The sequence below is a fragment of the Salvelinus alpinus genome, chromosome 10 (genome assembly GCF_045679555.1).
Source record: "Salvelinus alpinus chromosome 10, SLU_Salpinus.1, whole genome shotgun sequence".
NCBI classification, from domain to species: domain Eukaryota; kingdom Metazoa; phylum Chordata; class Actinopteri; order Salmoniformes; family Salmonidae; genus Salvelinus; species Salvelinus alpinus.
The window spans coordinates 51,717,626-51,735,246 of NC_092095.1; the positions used below are offsets into that span (position 1 = coordinate 51,717,626).

The 17,621-nt window shown below is 42.5% G+C and overlaps 1 protein-coding gene across 18 annotated transcripts in view; it reads left to right on the top strand.

Moving 5' to 3' along the window:
- The first annotated feature begins 936 nt into the window (after positions 1–936).
- LOC139532182 (bromodomain adjacent to zinc finger domain protein 2B-like) overlaps positions 937–17,621 on the top strand; it is a 72,997-nt gene continuing 56,312 nt past the window's right edge. For 12 of the 18 annotated variants that reach the window (XM_071329438.1, XM_071329448.1, XM_071329442.1 and 9 more), the window contains exons 1-2: positions 937–1,134; positions 14,132–14,175. The gene's annotated coding sequence lies outside the window, so the exon portion shown is untranslated. Of the gene's footprint in view, positions 1,135–1,228; positions 1,326–1,414; positions 1,619–14,131; positions 14,176–17,621 lie in introns of those variants that run through there. The other 6 variants (XM_071329447.1, XM_071329449.1, XM_071329450.1 and 3 more) reach the window with 3 other exon arrangements.

Below are 17,621 nucleotides of genomic sequence, written 5' to 3' on the forward strand. Positions count from 1 at the left end.
AGATGGCTGTTGTGTCTTTGCCATGCAATGGTATTGATCTTCTCCTTAGGAAAAGATCTGTGTATTTCTCCCCTGGATTTTCTGTTTTGCAAGTGCGTTCTGTTTGAAAACCAAAAAGGCAACATTTGCACAAGTACCTCCCACTTATTCTAGTTGTAAATCATTGGAAGTGGCATAAAGGGGAAACTTTGATCACATTTAAGATGATCATATGAGGGTTCATCTGTCACTATAAACCTAAACAGATTATGAAAAAACACATAAAGATTTGGGCAGCAGTATCACCGTTTATCCTGTCCAAAGATGAGGAAAGACAGAATGTGAGAGTTAATATTAAATATGAACATTTGAGCATCACATGTACTGTCACAAATTATGACCAAACACATTTTGAGCATTAATTTCAATACCACACATGCATGCGTTTTAAAACAGTAATGCACAGTTTTAAAAAATCGGTATTATTATAGCATTTCCATAGACAACATGTTCATAATAAATACTATATTTCCCTGATACTTGGAATCACATTAATGTGACTAGTTGATATCTAGCTTATGGAACATGCACTGAAAGTAATCATTCTAATTTGAGAAGTTTCAGTCATTCCATACATTATTTGCATAACGCGGGTCATCTATTAATAATATCAATGATTATGAATAATCAGTTACGTAACTTTTCAAAAACAAATAAACAAACAAAACAAGCCAATAAGATTCCTCATCCTTGAATCAACTCAATAGATGCTTTTGTTTGTCACATTAGCACATGGTATAGTCCTAATCATAGTTCTGTCTAAACGTAGTGTACTATTGTTTTCCTAATTAAAACAAACATTGATCTCTATTAATGTCAAATACAAGTTTTCTTTTGTGGCAGCTTGTAAGCTGACGTCACTTTGGTTCCTTGAAGTGGAGCTGAATAAACCTTGAGAAGAGTCTCCTTCAATCTGCTGTTAGTAACTAACACACACACTCACTCACACCGAGACTCAATTACTGCCCAATTCCTTTCTTTATCATCTGTTACCGGCCTCTTTCAAAACGAAATCGAAAAGAGGCTAGAAGGCTACACGAAGTATTACTTGAAACAAAATCCCGTTGGAAATAAGTATTAGTGTCGAAACTAAAGGTAAGTGTCCTCTTATTTCAAGGTGGGGGTAAAGAAGACGTTCTGTTATATCATAGAACAAGCGATGTAGCTGGCTTGATTTGTTTCGCGAGGCGAGCTGTAGTTTCTTTGCTTCTGCGTGTGTCTCTCAATCGTCAACTGCAGATTGATAGAAACTTATCAAATGGATACAATGTTATTCTAAGCAATCGGTATGTGCGCCTTTACTGCATGGTAAAATAATAGACTACACCAAAGTTGTTTTCTAGATTAAACGGAGTGTTTTGTCGTTGCTCAGATCAAGCTAGTTGTGACCTGATAGTCGGAATCGTCTTTGTGTCCTCTCTCGTGCGGTTTAATTGAACTGTTCTATTTTTTTTTTTAAATAAAAACTGTTTTATTTAGTTCAGGAAAACTTTTTGGAAGATGTTTTTACCCACTGATGTATATAAGTTAGCTAGTATTTTTGTGCACATTTAAAGGAACGATGTGGGAGTCAATGAAGGTAGGGAGCACAAGCTACCTTTGGTCTATTTAGCTGTCCGTTTACAGACAGGGCAAAATCCGAGCCAGCTAATAGCTCTTCAATGCGAAAATAAAATAATTAGTAAGCATAAACATAAATACTTGATTTAACAATATAACAGATTGTGTTATGGTTTGCCATGTAAAATTACATATCTTATTAGTAAAATTAGTTTGATGTTTTTGTCGAGTTTCAGGCTCTTTTTACAACTGGCTAAAGCTATCTTTGTTGCTTCCTCAAACAAGAAGCAGCTGCTGCCTGGCCGAGTTGTTGAAATGTATCCCTTTGTGTATATTACAATATCCTCCATTTTTCTACCCTTCCAAACAACAAGCCTTTCGCCATCTTGGTTGATTTAAATTCCCTAAGCACCCCGCGCTTGAAGGAAACGTATCCATGTTTTACATAGAGAAAGTTTAAACTAGACTCGGAAAGAAATGTAGACGATGACGTCATGTGAAGTTTAAGAAAAATGTAGCCAACATTAGCCTATGATTGGAAGGAGGAACAATTTGGTGTTACATTTGAAGAAGAGTGGGATTCAGCTACAATGTTACAGTGACATTATACAGTGTTGCAATAATCGGATACACGTTTTTGAACGCGCAAAATACACAAACGGTGTGTTTTAATAAGTAGTGGCAGGTGGAGATGGCATGCAAACTGCCCTTTTAAACTAGATTTTTTTCACACTGAACTTGGTTAGGTGTTTTCTACATGCACGATTTCTAGTTTATCAATGACACTTTGATAAAGATGTTATTTGTCACAACACTGTTATTCAATAACATGAATAGCACATATTATGTGTTTTTTAAACGTTTCACCGCTGGAATTAGGCAATAGGTTACACAGGCTAATCATAAGCGATTAGAATAAATATGCTATATCAGAATGATGTTATGACATATAGCCCAGTGTATCATCATGTTTTGTTATTGCATTTAAAAAATATATTGTTGAATGGACTAATTGCCAAATAGTCTAATACGTTTAGACATTGATTAACAGCTATGGATGTTTACACAAATGTCAACTTTTAATTCGTCAAGCAAACTATTATTAGTATTTCCCCTTTCCCCTCTTTTCTCATTTGCTTACTCCCCTTTGCAATGTGGGAGTCGTTGACACGTGTTTACAAATAAAAGGCAAAGATAGTGTGCCTAGGCTTATCTACTGGTAATATCACAATGTTCACCTTAGATGACTATAGGTCTGGGCCTAATTGTCACGCCATAAGTGGTATGCGCTATTGAACAACATGTAGCCTCGTCGTTATCCACAGTCTTGTCATTGTAAAGCTAATTTCTGAGAAGATGGCAGAGGTGTGACAGAGACAGTAGGTAGTGATGACAGTAGGCTGGTTTGAGTTTTTTATTACCATGTTATAACATATAACATGGTTCATTTGTGTGTTTTGTTGATGTTATAGCGGAGGAAAGATTTCAAACATAGGCTACCCAAAGTAGCAAACTGTCTAGTTTATCATTGAAGAATCTCCTGTCACACTAGAGATTATACTCTCATCACCAGTTGTTCTGGTGAATCCACCATATCCCTGTGTGATAGTCTTTAAAATGGATCTCAGTTGTTGTCTCACAAGCAGTTGTTGTAAAAGAACAACAACAATGATGCTTTGTGATAGGGAATCTAATCGTTTCACCTCCCACCCTCTTTGTTTGGATATTTACTGCTGCAAAGCTAAAGTGCACAGGAGCAGATGCTTAGCCAAACATCCTTGCTGAGGGAGGCGCGATGCCTTTTTCCTTCTGGGAATGGCTCCTCTCCTCTCCCTGTGCTGATGCATGGACATGACAGCTGCTTGATTTCATGGAGCTGCTAAGAAGCCATTAGTGGTATCAGTGAATTGAAACGGAACAGTCTCTCCCATTTTTCCACCACTATTACAAACGGCTATTGTTAGCTTCTTTTGTGTGTGTGTGTGTGTGTGTGTGTGTGCTGCAGCTGAACACACACACAGCAGAACAGGGCAGAGGAGCACTAATATACTTGTGTTGCTGTGTGTTTCCCCATAATGCGAGTGAGAGAGAACAAATCTGTCAGGGCTTGTTTGTGATGTTGGTTTGAAATGGAAGCAAACTGTGCTACCTCAAGCATACTCAAATCAGGGATGTTTCCATGCCTGGCCAAGAGAAGTAAAAAAAAATTAACTGTAGTGCTCTCTCTCTCTCCCCCCTTGCCCCCCCCCCTCTCTCTCTTTCTCTCTCTCTCCACCTCGCCTCCCCTCTCCCTCTCTTCCCCCCCACAGAATGTTGTTTTCTTTGCCAGGAGATAAAAAGGACTTCCGCTTGACTTGAACATTCAGGAATTAAAGATAGACATGTTTAAGCCCTATTTGCATGTCTACCCAACGCTGCACCAAACGGTTGCTATTGACTAAGCTGATTAGGAGAAATTAGGTTTAGGAGCCCCTGTGTCTGGGGGTGCTGAAACTGACAAAACTTGGACAGCTTTTCTACAGACAATCCCATATGCACACAAGTCTATTCTGTCTAATCCTGTACTATTGAAATTAGGGGTAATAATGTTAGAGGAACGTGCCTGCTTTGGTGTCCATCACTTTTTTGTCTTTTTGAAATGAGGTGAGGATGGTTATCCAGTCAACAATCAAGCAGTTTGTCGCGACCTACGCTGCCACCCTTTGAATTGATCTTAAACGCAATGCCCACATGCCTCTCACTGATTGCAGTGTGCACTGAATTTGATTAGCATGCTATATTCCTATACTGCACCTCCTTGTGCTAGTTTCAATGTTTCCCTTCATTGTTTGTGAGACACTGTAACAAAGAATTTACTACTGTAACCCTAGAAACGAAGGCCTACATTGTTTGTTTCTGGCATTGATTTCCTTGTTTATGTTGTTTTGTATGGCCTACACAGAGATTGATTAGCTTCTGTAAACAGATCTTATGTGTGGTAAGGGAACAAACAGTTGGGTAAAGTCTGTGAAATCTCTGCACTGTAGTTAGTGGTGGTGTGTTGTTCACACTCATTTCAAGTTTTCAACTCTAAAGAGGAAGTAAAGTTTGTTTTGTGTTATGTGAAATTAATCAACCAGAGCCTAATTACCTAAACCTGGATTGTCACCGAGTCATCCATCCCTGTGTTTACTTCAAGCTCTCTCTCTCTCTCTCTCACACACACACACACACACACACACACACACACACACACACACACACACACACACACACACACACACACACACACACACACACACACCAATCTTCTCAGAAGTCAAGTACTAACTTTTATAAAGATGCGTGGTGAAATTGATGGCCCTTTAGGGATGCAGGAATTGGCTTAAAACCCTAAATGTTTAATTAGGCTACTGCTGATTATTATTGTTGGCTATTAAACCTTTGTTACTGTGCACAATGATTGTCAAGTCTGAAAATGTTACTTGCAGCAAGTGTAGCAAATACTCATTAGCACAACTGTTGACAGAACATAACATAAGTTAATGACAGTATGACAAGTTTGTTAGTGGTCGTATGATCTACTTCACCTTCGCTTTGCTATTCTAGTCACACTGTACATAAAGTTGACATAAAGTAGCGACATGCATTTTTACATAGCCTAGCCTACATTATAGCACACACATCCATTTTACAAACATGGTGGTAGTATGCAAGATGAATGTCAGCAATGTGCAAGAACATACTATGGGCATCTATGGTGGCCTGGTTCAGTTTGTGACATGATCTGAAAGTAACCGTGTCAAGGGGAGCATTACTGGTACAAGCAGATGTCAGTTTTACAGCAATCTGGCTTGTTTAACACGTACAAATAATCCATGTGTTATTGGTGCTTTCATAGACTCCAAAAATGGTAGCATAAATGCCTTTTGTACAACCAGGTCACGCCAAGTTCACTTTGTTTCTGAAATACCAAAGACACGGAGGCCATGTTTGGGAGAAAAGGAGCCGATTAGCTGCTAAGGTCTTTGTTTTGTCCGTTCCCTGGGCTTCTTCCTATTTATCATTCAATGTGAGAATTTCCTTGATGAAACTCAAGGTTATTTTTTCATGGTCTGTCTGTCAAGATGCTTGTTGTTCCACTGGCAAGGTGAAGAGGTTGATTTCTCCCTCAAGTAACGCCTCATTTTCAAAGTCCTTGAGCTCTGCAGAAAGTCTGTAAAGGAGTAGGCTAGCCTGTCTGTCTGTCGATTCATTTTTCCTTCTTTGTACTGTATCATAAAACCTGCCAGTTTTCTCAAAACAGTCACAAAGGGAAAACCAGGCCTATTGACTTGGTTTGTGAGGGTGTTTGAGGCAGAGACAAAAAACTGTCTTTAATTTCAGCTGTAGGCTATTGCTTACAGTAGCCAGGTATTAGGCCTTACAGTTTCCTTCCTTCTGCCCCGAATGAGCACACTTCAATCTAAAATGCTGATAGCCTGATGAGAACTAAGAGCATCGGTTAGGCTAACTGATGTAGGAACTGAGCCAAGATTAGGCTACAGAAGACTATCCTTTTCCCCCAAAACAACATGGTTCCGTTCATAGCCTAGTAGTAGATTAGCTAGGCCTACTGCTTAACGCCAGCCACTCTGTCTTGTCTGTAGCCATGCTAAACGCGTATGGCTTGATACCCTATGACAGAAGAGTCAGATAAAACACAGCTCTGCTCAACATGAGTCCTTCAGAGTGGGTCCAAGGTTGATGCTTTCGAATGACATCATCTGAAGGAGGGTATATCCTAAGCTATGCGTAAGGAGCAATCCACTATTAGAAAGGGCTTGTTTTTAGTGGTCTTCACCAGCGAGAGATTGTCATATTGCCTGTGTGTGCCGTGGCTGGATTGCTCCAGTGATGGAGTCCCTGCCTACTGTGATAATGGGGACTGTATTGGAAATACCGATCGTAGTATAGCTTAGCCTAGGCCTGTTTGGTTGGCTTATCACCCTTTTACATTCTCTACTAAAATAGTGTGCAGCCTGCATGCTCTATTCACGTATCTGCAGTATCTCTCACATGCTGTGTTGTTGGCATTGCGGATAGAAATGTCTTTGGATGTGGGAATGGGAATTGTGTAAGGTTTTATATTGTGGTGGTGCCGGGGATGGTCAATGTTGTTCATCGTACTAGGACAGCTGGTTGCAGGATTGAGGAGGATGGAGTAGACCCTGGGTGGCTGTTAAAAGGAAAAACTCACACACACAGGCACACACAGGCACACACACACACACACACACACACACACACACACACACACACACACACACACACACACACACACACACACACACAGGCACACACACACACACACACACAGGCACACACACACACACACACACACACACACACACACACACACACACACACACACACACACAGGCACACACACACACACACACACAGGCACACACACACACACACACACAGGTACACACACACACATACACACACAGGCACACAGGCACACACACACACTCTGAGGTTGCGCTTCAACAACCAACCTTTTATTTATTGATCGTCCAGCATTTAAAATCTGGTCACTGCTGCCACAAAGGCTTTTCATTTTAGCTGTGCTGGCAGACTGCTGCAACCTAGCCAGAATTTTAAATATTTAATTTTAACTGAGCGCCATAAGAACTGACAAGGATGTGGAGGGATGGGGGAAAGAAGGACTCTGTTCAGCAATGAAATAGCCTAATTTTGTTTTGGTCAGCAGTAACCATACAGTGTAACGTCTTCTTTGTAAACCGTCCTGCTTGCATTTGTCCGAGTAGGGCAGGAGTAAAGAGAAGAGGCCTCAGGCCTAGGCTATATCCATGCAGCAGACAGTTGCAGGACAGTTGCTTATATCTGTTGTATTTTACTAGAGCTGATTCACAGATAATATGCCTAAACTTCAGGGGCGTACTTAGTGACTCAGTCTTCGCACGTTCATCCAAATAATTCCAGCATCTGAACAGTGCACTGTGCCCCCGCCAACTTTCCTTCGATTCACAAGTGGATGGAACTATTTCACTGGAGAAAGCATCTGAGCGAGTGAAACAGCGCCCCTCTGTCTTACTATATGTAACCCATGTATCTGATGCTGTCTGGCTAAAAAGAGTATCACATGCCATGCTCTTTTTGGCCAGTCGGCATAAGATACATGGGCTATACATACATGTCCTCTGCCTTGGCAACGATGGCAGTATTTTCAGCAGCGCCTGTCTTTTTACTAAAGAAATATGTATTGCATCCGCCTAGAGCCCTCAAACTCAACACTGGTCCTCGAAGCCAGTTCCACTGCTTGTATTTCATTGTACCCCTCTAATCAGGGACTGATTTAGCCCTGGGACATCAGGTGTGTGTAATTAATTGTCAGGTAGAATAGAAAACCAGCAGGCTCTGGACCTAGTTGGTTAAGGTGAATACCCAGGGCCCAGGCCTGGTTATGTACTAAGCTAACAGATGGAATTGTTTTAAGATGATCATACCATTTGATTTGGAATTTTAGGACCCCTGTAGGTATCAAAAAAGATATACCAAAATCTAGTAGTCCATAGAAACACGTTGAATAACAGATTCATACATAAAAAAAAAGGAAGTATGTTTTGAAGTGTCTGTCCTATATATGAGAGATATAAGAAAGCTCAGGATTTACATTTTTTTTTTTTTTACTGTGGAATTACCTGTATACCTTTGACATGGAAATGCCCTATTCACTTCCATTACAAGTCCTGTGACACTTCTGGGGGTTGTAGCGCAAAACAGAGAACACCATTGTGTTCTTGAGAGCCTTTCTATATTAATGTCTGTAGGCCAAACACGTTTGAATGCTACAGATATTTTCATGAGAATACAGATTCGTGGGATGTCTCGTTGTCTGACAAACACCGCTGTAGCTTTGCCACCTTCCACCGCAGATATGGAAGGCCAACATTGGCGAATGCGGTGGTTTGGGACAGAGCCCATACTAAAAAAACAGATACCTCTAGCATAAAGAGACACAGCGTGGGGGGGTGCCTCAAGTGGGGAAATTTGTAAAAAAAGAAAAAATATGTTTATTTTTATTATGCACAGTTCATGAGGCCCCTTGATGATGATGATGATGTAAAGCCTGTAGCAATTGCCTCTTCTGCTTAATGGCAAGTCCGCCAGTGCTGAACTTTAAAAGACTCTGTTTGATATTGTCTTTAACTCATCTAGTAAAATGTAGCCTACAATATAGATTAGGCCTTTGCATGTCATGGTGATTTCAGCTTGACTCAGCCTACCTAGTAACAGAGCTGCTGCCTAAACATTCTCCTGATTGGATTAGTCATTATTGGACCCGGAGCTAACTGGCTGTTTTAAGAACTAGACGTCAGAACAGGAACTTCACCTCGGGAAGAGGGGGATTCAAGTAATCCACACTAGCGTGACTAGCACAGATGCACCGTGGAGTTATTCCTGGGAATGGACGGATTCTATCTATTCATTTGATGTTCTACAATCTGTTCTCTGTGCAATAACTAAAAGACACTTAGCCTACAAGCAGTAAAAAGCAGGGAACCACATGTAACAAGTCATTCATTAAAGGCCTGTGAGAAGGAAATGGAAAGTTGAAAATGTGCCACCATTTTCTCTCAGACCTCATTCTCTTCCACAGATAGCCTAGACACATGCTGTGGTGATCTCTCCTCTAGTCTCAATGTGGCGGGAGTTGAAACAGAGAAACCGTTCGTCCGTCACTCCTCTCCCCCCGTCTGCCCCAGAGTGGCTGTTGTTGTTCACGGCCGCCATGAAAGGCTAGCTGCCTGCCTTGTGGCATTGTCCCTTTCTCTAAACGATGACACTGAGAGACAGCTGTAACGCGAGACGCCTCTACCCAAGCAGGCGCTCGGAGAGCGGACGGGGAGACGCCTTTATCTCAGGCTGGGGGGCACTGACCTCTACTAGCTCTCAGGGCTGCATGGGAGCAATGTCTGGAGTTAGTATCCACCCTCTACTAACTGAAACTCTTAGACTACATAATAACATCCATGGATTGGGTTGCAGGGTAGTCGGCCTTGTGGGCCTTGGTAGGATTGGTGTTTTGTGGTTGTTGTGTTGTGGTTTGAACTAGTGTGTGCCTGTGTGGCAAGGTTGTATTTGCTTGTGCGGGTGTGCTTGTGTTTGTGTGTGTGTGCATGTCTTATGTTTGTTCAAAGATGGAAACATCCACACATCCCCCTGGCCTCCAGGCTACGGTGGCTAAATCCTCTGTGAGAGCTCCCGCGTGTAATCCAAATATTTAGAGCTAATTTAAGCATGGACCAGAAGCGGAAACAACATCTCTCTCTGTGTGTGTGTGTGTGTGTGTGTGTGTGTGTGTGTGTGTGTGTGTGTGTGTGTGTGTGTGTGTGTGTGTGTAATCTCAACACAGGGAGGGAAATGAAAGCACTCAATCACTCACCTGTCAGAGCTCTTCACTCCCTCCAAGTATACACACATGCACACATCTGCGCGCACACACACACATCTCCCTCAGGGTTTGACAGGATTGGGCCTTTTATTGACTCCCTGATTGAGACAGGCGATTCATTTAATGGAAACGTTAGCCATCGAAACACAGTAATGCACGAATCAAGACAGATGGACGTCTCTCATCTTTCCCCCTGTGCTTTATATTAGGTTGAATGTTAGCTTGTAGATGAACTTTGGTGATCATCTTGTATTTCAAACTATCTTGTATGGAAGACCATGTTGAGGCTGAGCTAGGCTAACAGGGAGAGTACAGAGAGAGGATTTATTGCAGGGTATGATGTGTTGGTCGGTTTGTTGGTCGACCCAGAGCCGGCCGGGCAGGAGAGAGAGGGGGCGGTGGGTGGGAGAGGCGTGACAGCTGCGTTGGCGGCTGCTGTGAGTGACCTTCACGCGTCGTCTTGGTAGATTGTCAAGGCTGTTGGGATGACACTGAGCCATGGAGCTCTGCTCTGCTCCGCCGGAGCGGCTGCGTCCTCTCATTCATTCACTCAGATAGACAGTGGTGCGCTCCGGGTACAAGTTGCTCATGCACTTCTTCCTCTAAATTGTAACTGTAACCATTGGGGGTTACAGTTTATTAACAGTTTATTAAATTACAGTTTATTAAATTAACCTAATTCTTATGGTTAATTTATGTAGCCAACTATCAATTTTATAGCCTGTATGAATGAAGTCCCACAGTAGTGAAATTTGGGCTGTGTTCAGTCTGATGACACACAGTCACATCAGTGTGTCTTAAAGGCTCAGTGCAGTCAACAGTTTTATATATATTTCAATACTATGAGGTTGGAATAATAATGTGAAATGGTGAAAATGATGATAATGCTGTTTAAAAATACATTTCAGCCTGTTTTGCTGTGATGGAGTTTTGGCCTTCCATGGTGACATCACCATGCGGTAAATGAGTTAAAAGACCAATAAGAAAGAGGGTTCCGAACCTCTCTGGGCTCCCGAGTGGCGCAGTGGTCTAAGGCACTGCATCTCAATGCAAGAGACATCACTACAGTCCCTGGTTCAGATCTAGGCTGTATCACATTTGGCTGTGATTGGGAGTCCAATAGGGTGGTGCACAATTGGCCAGGGTAGGCTGTCATTGTAAATAAGAATTTGTTCTTAACTGACTTGCCTAGTTAAATAAAGATCTTCAGTTTTCCACTTCCCACTCAGACCACTCCCAGAGAGTCCTAGCAAAATTCCTGCTTGAGAAAATGCTCTTTGCTAAAAAGCTATTTTTGTTTCTTTTTGACCATTTTAATTTAAAACAATCACAGTAAGTTACTTAATTGTTACCCAGAAATGATTTGATATTGAGATAAAAACGATTGCATTGGACCTTTAAGCTGAGGCCAGAGGCAGGTCCGTCCAATTAGCCGGTGAATGATAGCCCCATAGGCTAAGTGGAGGGAGACGGAGAGAGGCTCCCCTCAGATTCATCATGATGCTACTGTAGGAATTGGCTTCTAGCCATATTGGGAGTAGCGTTACCAGGGCTGAATCATAAATGGCACACACATACAGTACCATCACGCTCACACATACGCTCACACATACGCCCATGCGCTAACGGGTACACACGTGCACACACACACACGCACAGTCACGCAGGCACGCACGCGCACACACACACACTGTTTGTGTTACATAATGACAGTCCCTCGAGGGTGTCCTCTCTCTTAAATCCCATAAATGGATTGTGTTTATGTTCGTTGCTTTTCAGCCAGTTCTTGTGCTTTACATTGTGTGGGATAACCCACTCCCCAGTAATGGGACTTTCTCCATCAGGTCTAGGAAGAAGGCATTTAATGGAATAGAACACACAGAGAGGCTCTTTTGAATAAGCTGAGAGAGAGGATCAGAATTGCACTTAGGCAAACGTTTCTGCGCACAGATTTTTCTCCCTCCCCTCTTCCTCATCTTTCCACAGAACAGACACTCACCTCTCGCCACAGATTCCATTTTGTCAGCTTCCAGCTCCAGATCATGTAACGATAAAAGATACTGCCCCGCAGTTAAACAGTGCCAGTAAATCACACGCAAAAGAAAGCTGGGAGAAGCAGTATTTTTAAGCAGAGAGAGAGAAGGGGGATAGAGACAGAGAGAGAGGGGTTCTTTGTGTTCTGTGTACTGACTTTGTGCGATGAAGAGATGAACCACTGCTATTTAAGGGATCGGTTTCCTGCAACTGATTGTGTGACGACTCAGTGGTGGATAGATTGTCAAGACTTGCCTGTTTTGTTCTGGAGGTTTCAGAAAAATGTCTGCGGCCAGTTCACAGTCAGTGCCCTCCGCTTTCATCCCTCCCTCCCTCCCTGGCCTGCGATATCACAGATGAGCCGGGAGCAAAAGGAGTAAAAACACCTTTTTAGTGTGTCTGTCAGTGAATGGCACTTTATGAAGGCCTTGCTAAGGTTTCTCCTCACTACAGTTAAGTCTACATTAATAGATTTAACGTGACGGTTCTCTACGCCAAAGGCAATATTCAATTCCAAGCCTCCGGGGCCACGTCACAGCTGTTGCCCTGGAGGCCTGGAATTGAAAAGCCTTGTTCTATGTGGACCTGTTGTTCTGTGCCTGCGGGCTTAGAGAATGTTTAGGCCTAGTTAGATGCTGCTTGCTATCGTTGTGTTACTTATGACTGTGTTTGACTAGAGCTTACGTAAGGCTCTAAAGTGTTCCAGGCCCATTGTCTCAGCAAATAGCTAGCGCTGCCGTGGCATCAGCAGCTGATGTCGGGTCAGTGTGAATTTCAAATACCCAGGCAGGCGATAACGGTGTGAAGTATGTAGCTTCAAATCTCGCCACTGTCATTACAGCACTCTTTGGCTGGGGGAATCATTTCAGTGTCGCGCCCTCTCTGAGGGAACATCCTTTAATCATGGCTCTAATAGGCCTTTATGAAGACTCTACAGATGAATTCCCTCAGTCGGCTCGGCACGGTGTGTTATCACCACAGAGATGTGTGTGTGTGTGTGTGTGTGTGTGTGTGTGTGTGTGTGTGTGTGTGTGTGTGTGTGTGTGTGTGTGTGTGTGTGTGTGTGTGTGTGTGTGTGTGTGTGTGTGTGTGTGTGTGAGATCAGCCCGACCAGATCAGGCCTGTGGATGACGAGGAGGAGTCGTTATCGCTAGATCACGTCGTTATTATAGACGGACACCGTCACTCTAGTTAATACCGTTTATTTCCTGTGGAGATTTCAGCCGTAATGGCGCGTGTGTGAGTGTGTTTCTGTGCCCCTGTGTCTGTCTGTGTGCTGTAGAGTTTTACCCAGTGTCAGGGTGAGTATGTGCACCAGAGTGACCAATGACACCACTAGCGGTGCTGCAGTGAGAGAGACAGTGCCACGGCTGTGACACACAGTCCGGACTGTCACCATGTCCTTTCATACACACAGGCTGAGAAAGCTCCCTCTCTGCCTCTCCCCTCCTCTGTGCTCCAGGAAGACAGATAGATCGGAGACAGTGTAGCGCTGAGGGGCGTGAGAACACTGGGAAGGGCTGGTCCTCTCTCTTAGCAAGAACTGTCTTGTGTTTTGGGGAAATATCCTCCTCCCTCACACCAAAAGCCATAATGTCTGGCTTTCATTCTAACAGGTTTAGCAGGAAAAATGTATGACTGTGTGGTGTGTTTGTGTTCGCAGGCCTGCTGTGCCTGCGACAGAGAGAGAGAGAGAGTGTGTGTGTGTGTGTGTGTGTGTGTGTGTGTGTGTGTGTGTGTGTGTGTGTGTGTGTGTGTGTGTGTGTGTGTGTGTTAGATCTGCTTATGCTCAGTGCCAGCTCCTAGCTGCGTCTTCAAAACATCATGTCCTTTTGTTTTGTTTGATCTGTCAGTTGACCACAACAGCGCACAGAGCTTTGATATCGATGTATGTTGGAAATGAATGAGGTATTCCCCCTCAGGGTCCAAACTGGTCGCCATTAGCGTTTAGAATGTATTTTTCACAGAGAACAGATGAAATGAACGGTGTCATACAGAAGAGATATCAACGTATAAATGGATTAACCTGACTGTTGTCCTCTTTTTCTCTCTCAGGTGTTAGAGCAGTGATGTCACAGAGCTGAAGACATTTCCTATCAGTGAGTACGGACTCTTATCATCTTTCTATCATCTCTGAACGACTGTCAACAACATTGCTTTTTCTGTTGTTGGGCCCTGTGTGACATTCCCTAATACTTATAGTTGTTATGAGAGAAGCTTTTGAAATCATTTTTGCTCAATTTGTCATCAACAATATTTGTTTGGCGTAGAGGAGAGTTCGCAGGCTCCTTCGATTCCAGGCTTAATTAGATTTCATTCTTTTGACACGAGAGGATTTTCTCCCCCAATTAAATTGAACAAGGGCTCCTTGAAAAAGCAGTTGTTCTGATTACATTACAAATTCAGAGTTTCATTCAGTGAATCGTGCAATTAATTACATTTCTCTCCATTTTGATCAGAACATTTTTTTGTGGGGAAGGGAAACATGCGAATTAACCATCATCAGTGTTTGTGATCTGTTGCAGTAACATTATAATCTAAACAGTTATTACAGTATCTGTTGATGTAGCCTAACATTGAATTGAAAGTGTTAGGCCTATCAGTTGGAGTTAAACTGAATCATGTTCCTCAACAATATAGTGGATTAAATTGGTTGGGTGGTTAGCCGTTTCTCACCCTCTCTTCTGTGGCTCATCTGTCTGGCTCTGCTTATCTCTATCTCGCGTGCTCTCTCTCGCGCTCTCTCTCTCTGTCTCTCTCTGTCTCTCTCTCTGTCTCTCAATTCAATTCAATTCAATTCAATTGACTTTATTGACATGGCAAGTTATTATTACTTACATTGTCAAAGTATACATATCGAAACATTTAAATAAAATATATATGTATATATATACACAAAATATATATATATTTATATATAAATAAATGATGGGATTAACAGCAATAATAATAGTAGTAGTGGACATGGGATTACCATTAATAACAGCTACAACAACAATATTAATCAGAACAACAATACATTAAAGCAACAGTAGTAGACCAGTGTCAACATGACTGAGAAGACACATGACCTGGTTCTCTCTCTCTCTCTCTCTCTCTCTCTCTCTCTCTCTCTCTCTCTCTCTCTCTCTCTCTCTCTCTCTCTCTCTCTCTCTCTCTCTCTCTCTCTCTCTCTCTCTCTCTCTCTCTCTCTCTCTCTCTCTCTCTCTCTCTCTCTCTCTCTCTATTACCACTAGCTCTACTCCCTCAAGGTTTCACCAAGCAGACAAAGGTGACGGTTTTAGCCCGCAGACAATGACTTGCACTTTTCTCCCTTTCTCACTTTATGGCTTTGTGCTGATGAGTGTGTCACCAGATCTAATCTCACACTTTAGAAATCAGCTTTACCTCTTATGCAGCTCAGCTCAGCTGGGGTGAGCGTACCGTTGAGAGTTAGGTGTGTTTATGTATTTTGAGGTAGGCCTATTCAGCAGATTAAAAAAATCTAAGGGGAACGGTTCTCCTCCTAAATGTGCTTTTCAAATGGATGTTTGCTTGACGTACAATACACTTGATTTGAGAATCACCTGCACTGCAAATTGTAAGTTACACATTCTGAACCGGTGCTGGGCCTTTACCTATTACACGTCATGTAACTTATTATTGATAGCTGTATGCTATCAGTCATGATATTGACGGCTCCATTTGAAATTGATTTCCTGGAAATGTAGGGCTGGAGAACGGGTGAAAGGCAAACCCCTCTGGTGGCTGTGATGATTTGCTCACTGAACACTGCAGTGAAATGTCCACCTATCAGTCTCTAGTGATCGTACAGTATTTCTGTCTGTTTATTCTTCCATTAGTCCATAGAAAACAGGCAGAACCTTGGCAAACATGGACACCATCCAAACAGCCACAGTACAGAGCAGTTATCCACCATTAGTTCCTTGTAAGAGGAGGGTAGGAAAAGGGAGAGTGGTGCTTAAATACCCAGAGGGAATTACAAATGTTGAGAGAGAGACAGACAGAGAGACTGACAGAGAGAGAGACAGAGAGAGAGAGAGAGAGAGAGAGAGAGAGAGAGAGAGAGAGAGTTGTATAGTATTGTTTAGAGAGTTTACAAAGGGATGGCAAAGTACACGATGTGTGTGTTTGTGTGTGTACAAGCCTGTGTGGCGGTCGGTGCCATTTAAGATGATGGAGGATGCTACATTTATTTTAATGAGCATGGCCTTATTTCTATTACAGCGTATTGGATGACTGTCAAGCATATTCCATTCACCCAGCTCAACGTAACACCAATAAGTTGAGGCTACTACATGATGCTACATTTTCCCCCGTACCCGTCATGAGGTTGCTACAACCTAGCCTATGAGTGAACGTTTACAGCGTAGGTGCACAGGTCGGGGGAATTTTGAGTAATCAAGGTGACAGGCAGTGACACATTTAATACCGCCTTGCACACTGCTGATCTATCTATAGCTGATCTAGAGTGTAATCATTAGTCCAACAGTTGCAAATGAGAGTTGTAGCGTTAGTAAACCCTGCTACAATCACGCAGTACAATCAGCAGCAAGCAGTCAGCAGCAAGCAGTTTAGCAGTTACATTGGTGGGCCGTGGTGGCAATAAATTAATAAAACCAAAAGCTTACTTTGACTTGAAAGAGTTCCAGTGTTGGATAGCCATAGCCAGCTAGCTAACATAGCATCCCTCTGTTTGAACCAGGTGTTTGACTAGGCTAAACTAGCTAGCTGCATTCGATGCTAGCTAAGTAAGTGAATGTGAAAAAATATATACTATGAAATATAGCTAGCTCTCTCTCTCTCTCTTGCTTCTCCTTCATTTTGGAAGAAATTAATTTATTCAAAACTGTTCAACAATCGTCTTTATATCTCTTTGAGTCAACTACTCACTACATGTTATGCACTGCAGTGCTAGCTAGCTGTAGCTTATGCTTTCATTACTAGATTCATTCTCTGATCCCTTGATTGGGTAGACAGCATGTCAGTTCATGCTGCAAGTGTGCTGATAGGTAGTTGTCATAATTACTGTGTAAGTCTATGGAAGGGGGTGAGAACCATGTGCCTCCTAGGTTTAGTATTGAAGTCAATGTACCCAGAGGAGGACGGAAGCTAGCTGTCCTCCAGCTACACCATGGTGCTACCCTACAGAGTGCTGTTGAGGCTACTATAGACCTTCATTGCAAACAGTGTGTTTTCATCAATTATTTGGTGACGTGAATATATTTACTATAGTTTTATCTAAAAAAGGATAACTTGTTTAAGGTTTCACTTTTTATTTGTATGAAATTCACTGAGGAGGATGGTCCTCCCCTTCCTCCTCTGAGGAGCCTCCACTGAGGCCTGTGTATGTGTACACATGTATGCGAGGGTGTGAAAAGGACACATTTTAAGAATAGATTGTTTTTCTTTGTTATGTGTTTGGCATTCTCTTTTTGTTTTGCCACCCATGATCCGGAGAGAGAGGTGCTGAGAAGTGTGTTTGTGTGTGTGTGTGTGTGTCTGTGTGTGTGTGTGTGTGTGTGTGTGTGTGTGTGTGTGTGTG